General features: G+C 56.7%; 3 non-coding genes across 3 annotated transcripts in view; all 3 read left to right on the top strand.

Moving 5' to 3' along the window:
• Positions 1-2,477: 2,477 nt before the first annotated feature.
• On the top strand, positions 2,478-4,370 carry LOC126330511 (small subunit ribosomal RNA). Its single transcript, XR_007562959.1, has one exon. It is a non-coding gene; the product is annotated as a small subunit ribosomal RNA (ribosomal RNA).
• Positions 4,371-4,741: 371 nt separating this feature from the next.
• LOC126330518 (5.8S ribosomal RNA) lies at positions 4,742-4,896 on the top strand. The gene has a single exon (XR_007562965.1). It is a non-coding gene; the product is annotated as a 5.8S ribosomal RNA (ribosomal RNA).
• A 188-nt stretch (positions 4,897-5,084) lies between these two features.
• LOC126330514 (large subunit ribosomal RNA) overlaps positions 5,085-6,048 on the top strand; it is a 4,223-nt gene continuing 3,259 nt past the window's right edge. Inside the window, exon 1 of the ribosomal RNA XR_007562961.1 lies at positions 5,085-6,048. This exon is cut by the window's right edge and continues 3,259 nt beyond it. This is a non-coding gene — a ribosomal RNA (large subunit ribosomal RNA).

Below are 6,048 nucleotides of genomic sequence, written 5' to 3'. Positions count from 1 at the left end.
ACACACGCGGAAGAACAGATACCTAACCACGTTGTCCCCCCCCCGTAAGTACCCTTCCCCACACGCGAGACAGATACCTAACCACGTTGTCCCTTAACCTAACCCCACGTTGTCCCTTACCTAACCCACGTGTCCCTTAACCTAACCCACGTTGTCCCTTAACCTAACCCACGTTGTCCCTTAACCTAACCCCACGTTGTCCCTTAACCTAACCCACGTTGTCCCTTAACCTAACCCACGTTGTCCCTTAACCTAACCCACGTTGTCCCTTAACCTAACCCACGTTGTCCCTTAACCTAACCCACGTTGTCCCTTAACCTAACCCACGTTGTCCCTTAACCTAACCCACGTTGTCCCTTAACCTAACCCACGTTGTCCCTTAACCTAACCCACGTTGTCCCTTAACCTAACCCACGTTGTCCCTTAACCTAACCCACGTTGTCCCTTAACCTAACCCACGTTGTCCCTTAACCTAACCCACGTTGTCCCTTAACCTAACCCACGTTGTCCCTTAACCTAACCCACGTTGTCCCTTAACCTAACCCACGTTGTCCCTTAACCTAACCCACGTTGTCCCTTAACCTAACCCACGTTGTCCCTTAACCTAACCCACGTTGTCCCTTAACCTAACCCACGTTGTCCCTTAACCTAACCCACGTTGTCCCTTTGCCTAACATAGTTCACTGCTCGGAATCTCTGGTGTCGTTGTTATCCTCATGTAGATGTCTTGCGAGTGTTGCTTACTTTCCACATATTCCCGCTATCCACTGTCAATTGTACTGCAATAGGACTATATCGCCCCCCCCCCCCTCCCTCTGTCCCCCTCTTTGTGTCTCTGTCCTCTCAAGCTGGTCGGTCTGGCGTTTGAGTGTTAAATGAGCCTCGCAGCTGTTCAGTTGCATTCAGATGTCGACGCCCTCAGTGTACGTCGTGGTATGGTCTGTGTCCATTGTCCGCTGATGTCGTACGCGTAACCCACACGCTGTACCGATCATCGGTCGTTACGTACAGAGTGAAGTAGTGTGATACGTGTGACCGTACGCTGGCTGTGCCCAACGGTGTCGAATCTCAATTTCCATATGATGTGCTCGATGCTACTTGTCTCGTCTCCCAATAACAGCTAGGTTGCACTGTGGTACGCCGTAGAGGCGTGTGGGAGGAACGTACGAACGCATTGTATGTCACCCTGGGTCGCTGGGGGTGGTGGTGCGGTGAGTCAGGTCAGGTCAGGTCAGCGTGAGCCGTCTGATGTAGTGACGCGTGTATTCCGACTTTGTCGTATTGCCTCACACAAAGTGCTACCCTGGTGGACCGCGTTCCATATCTGGGACATGCCGCAGATGCCGGTTGACAGTGGATCGCGGAAGGGACATCGCATACGTGCGCGGGCCACCTTCCACGTGTTCTCTTCTGCACATGTCGCAGTGTGTATGTGGTCTGATGTAGCGTGTCGTGACACATGACATCCTGGCATGCAAGAATTGTTGAATTCGCAAATGTAGGTGGACATCTACGTTTACTGCCCAAGATACGCAAATGAACTGGAAATCCGTTGTTGAGCGGTTGTTCACGCTGGAGGTGAATCTGTGATGGCGACGATCGGTACAGCTATTAACCGGTTGTTTCAGCGGTACCCGCCACATCCACACACGTGACTAGGCCCATGTGGGTATGAAGCGATACGCGGCGGTGGCTTGGTGGGACTGTTCCCGGCCGGTGAAGGGGGGCCGCCCGGCGTGTTGGCCGCGCGCTGCGTGGGCGCACGCGCAACAGGCGGCTGGTGGGGGGCGCCGAGTGGCAGGAGCGCCAGCCGACGGGCCCGGCAGGCGGCGCAGCTACGCTGCGGCGCACCCTGCACGCGGCGCCTGGCGGCCAAAGTTGGTTCAGCCGAGCCCGGTGCGAAGCGCGGTGGACATCTGCAGTGTGCTGGTCTGATTGAGGACTGTGTGCGTTGAGGATGCGCCGCCGCCTGGCACTCGGCGCCGCGACGCCGTCTGCTGCTCGGTCGCCCCAGCGGTTCTCGCAGGTGGTTTGTATCGCAGTTGTGCGGACGTGTTGGCGCGTGCGCTGTGCTGGGAGAGTTCGCTTCTGCACCCAAGTGGGGCTTTGCCCTTGTGTGGCGCTGGCGTTGGAGCTGCCGGTCACCATAGGTGGCGCGTGTTGTCTCCCGCCGGCAATGCCACGACAGCACGCTCCCGGGCCTCTGTCGGCAGCGGCAAGCTCAGTTGGGAGCAAGGGTGTTCTCACTAAAACCGTCTACTCGCCTAACTCCGGGCGATTGCGCCTCTCTCGAAACCGACCAAGTACCTAGGACGGCGCTGCGCGCCGCCGGGACCTGAGAGGGTTTCGAGGTGTATCGTGCAGGGGAGCTCGGCCTCCTCCTGTTTGCAGAATAATTGAGCGGACGCTTGCGTGTTCGCGCGGGCCCCCGGGACACACTCCCGGGCGGCCGGCTGCTCAGCTCTAGTTGACGCAGCTCCCTGGTTGATCCTGCCAGTAGTCATATGCTTGTCTCAAAGATTAAGCCATGCATGTCTCAGTACAAGCCGCATTAAGGTGAAACCGCGAATGGCTCATTAAATCAGTTATGGTTCCTTAGATCGTACCCACGTTACTTGGATAACTGTGGTAATTCTAGAGCTAATACATGCAAACAGAGTCCCGACCAGAGATGGAAGGGACGCTTTTATTAGATCAAAACCAATCGGATTGGCTTGTCTGGTCCGTTTGCCTTGGTGACTCTGAATAACTTTGGGCTGATCGCACGGTCCTCGTACCGGCGACGCATCTTTCAAATGTCTGCCTTATCAACTGTCGATGGTAGGTTCTGCGCCTACCATGGTTGTAACGGGTAACGGGGAATCAGGGTTCGATTCCGGAGAGGGAGCCTGAGAAACGGCTACCACATCCAAGGAAGGCAGCAGGCGCGCAAATTACCCACTCCCGGCACGGGGAGGTAGTGACGAAAAATAACGATACGGGACTCATCCGAGGCCCCGTAATCGGAATGAGTACACTTTAAATCCTTTAACGAGTATCTATTGGAGGGCAAGTCTGGTGCCAGCAGCCGCGGTAATTCCAGCTCCAATAGCGTATATTAAAGTTGTTGCGGTTAAAAAGCTCGTAGTTGGATTTGTGTCCCACGCTGTTGGTTCACCGCCCGTCGGTGTTTAACTGGCATGTATCGTGGGACGTCCTGCCGGTGGGGCGAGCCGAAGGGGTGCTTTCGCGTCCCGAGGCGGACCCCGTTTAAATCCTACCAGGGTGCTCTTTGTTGAGTGTCTCGGTGGGCCGGCACGTTTACTTTGAACAAATTAGAGTGCTTAAAGCAGGCAAGCCCGCCTGAATACTGTGTGCATGGAATAATGGAATAGGACCTCGGTTCTATTTTGTTGGTTTTCGGAACCCGAGGTAATGATTAATAGGGACAGGCGGGGGCATTCGTATTGCGACGTTAGAGGTGAAATTCTTGGATCGTCGCAAGACGAACAGAAGCGAAAGCATTTGCCAAGTATGTTTTCATTAATCAAGAACGAAAGTTAGAGGTTCGAAGGCGATCAGATACCGCCCTAGTTCTAACCATAAACGATGCCAGCCAGCGATCCGCCGCAGTTCCTCCGATGACTCGGCGGGCAGCCTCCGGGAAACCAAAGCTTTTGGGTTCCGGGGGAAGTATGGTTGCAAAGCTGAAACTTAAAGGAATTGACGGAAGGGCACCACCAGGAGTGGAGCCTGCGGCTTAATTTGACTCAACACGGGAAACCTCACCAGGCCCGGACACCGGAAGGATTGACAGATTGATAGCTCTTTCTTGATTCGGTGGGTGGTGGTGCATGGCCGTTCTTAGTTGGTGGAGCGATTTGTCTGGTTAATTCCGATAACGAACGAGACTCTAGCCTGCTAACTAGTCGCGTGACATCCTTCGTGCTGTCAGCGATTACTTTTCTTCTTAGAGGGACAGGCGGCTTCTAGCCGCACGAGATTGAGCAATAACAGGTCTGTGATGCCCTTAGATGTTCTGGGCCGCACGCGCGCTACACTGAAGGAATCAGCGTGTCTTCCTAGGCCGAAAGGTCGGGGTAACCCGCTGAACCTCCTTCGTGCTAGGGATTGGGGCTTGCAATTGTTCCCCATGAACGAGGAATTCCCAGTAAGCGCGAGTCATAAGCTCGCGTTGATTACGTCCCTGCCCTTTGTACACACCGCCCGTCGCTACTACCGATTGAATGATTTAGTGAGGTCTTCGGACTGGTACGCGGCATCGACTCTGTCGTTGCCGATGCTACCGGAAAGATGACCAAACTTGATCATTTAGAGGAAGTAAAAGTCGTAACAAGGTTTCCGTAGGTGAACCTGCGGAAGGATCATTACCGACTAGACTGCATGTCTTTCGATGTGCGTGTCGTGTCGCGCAACACGCTACCTGTACGGCAGTGGCCGTGCGCCGCGTGCGGAACCACGCGTGCCTCTCAAAACTAGCGGAAGTGTTGTTGTTGTTGTTGTTGTGTGGTACGAGCGCTGAAGCTCTGGAGCGGCTGGCCTGCGGTACCTGGCGCCTGGCGCCGGTTTTGAATGACGTTCGCCCGAGTGCCTGTCCGCTCCGGTGTGGAGCCGTACGACGCCCATCGGCTGTGAGGCCGTTGGACACAAAAAAAATAGTGGAACAGGGGCCGTCAGACGCCTCAGTCCCGCAAATGCTACTGTCTTGAAAGAGACAGTGGGAGACTGAAAAGGAAAAGATCACCCAGGACGGTGGATCACTCGGCTCGTGGGTCGATGAAGAACGCAGCAAATTGCGCGTCGACATGTGAACTGCAGGACACATGAACATCGACGTTTCGAACGCACATTGCGGTCCATGGATTCCGTTCCCGGGCCACGTCTGGCTGAGGGTCGGCTACGTATACTGAAGCGCGCGGCGTTTGTCCCGCTTCGGAGACGTGGGAGTGTCGTGGTCGCCTGTGTGGCCGGCCGCGTCTCCTTAAACGTGCGATGCGCGCCCGTCGCCTGGCGGTTCGCATACCGGTACTTTCTCGGTAGCGTGCACAGCCGGCTGGCGGTGTGGCGTGCGACACCTCGTACAACGACCTCAGAGCAGGCGAGACTACCCGCTGAATTTAAGCATATTACTAAGCGGAGGAAAAGAAACTAACAAGGATTCCCCCAGTAGCGGCGAGCGAACAGGGAAGAGTCCAGCACCGAACCCCGCAGGCTGCCGCCTGTCGTGGCATGTGGTGTTTGGGAGGGTCCACTACCCCGACGCCTCGCGCCGAGCCCAAGTCCAACTTGAATGAGGCCACGGCCCGTAGAGGGTGCCAGGCCCGTAGCGGCCGGTGCGAGCGTCGGCGGGACCTCTCCTTCGAGTCGGGTTGCTTGAGAGTGCAGCTCCAAGTGGGTGGTAAACTCCATCTGAGACTAAATATGACCACGAGACCGATAGCGAACAAGTACCGTGAGGGAAAGTTGAAAAGAACTTTGAAGAGAGAGTTCAAAAGTACGTGAAACCGTTCTGGGGTAAACGTGAGAAGTCCGAAAGGTCGAACGGGTGAGATTCACGCCCATCCGGCCACTGGCCCCCGCCCTCGGCAGATGGGGCCGGCCGCCCGCGCGGAGCAATCCGCGGCGGGGTCGTGTCCGGTTGCCTTTCCACTCGCCGCGGGGTGGGGCCGTTCCGGTGTGCGGTGGGCCGCACTTCTCCCCTAGTAGGACGTCGCGACCCGCTGGGTGCCGGCCTACGGCCCGGGTGCGCAGCCTGTCCTTCCGCGGGCCTCGGTTCGCGTCTGTTGGGCAGAGCCCCGGTGTCCTGGCTGGCTGCTCGGCGGTATATCTGGAGGAGTCGATTCGCCCCTTTGGGCGCTCGGGCTCCCGGCAAGCGCGCGCGGTTCTTCCCGGATGACGGACCTACCTGGCCCGGCCCCGGACCCGCGCCGCTGTTGGCTCGGGATGCTCTCGGGCGGAATAATCGCTCCCGTCAGCGGCGCTTCAGCTTTGGACAATTTCACGACCCGTCTTGAAACACGGACCAAGGAGTCTAACATGTGCGCGAGT

The sequence above is a fragment of the Schistocerca gregaria genome, unplaced genomic scaffold (genome assembly GCF_023897955.1).
Source record: "Schistocerca gregaria isolate iqSchGreg1 unplaced genomic scaffold, iqSchGreg1.2 ptg001300l, whole genome shotgun sequence".
NCBI classification, from domain to species: Eukaryota; Metazoa; Arthropoda; class Insecta; order Orthoptera; family Acrididae; genus Schistocerca; species Schistocerca gregaria.
Note: the sequence above shows the minus strand (reverse complement) of the source record. Positions and strands in the feature narration are given on the sequence as shown.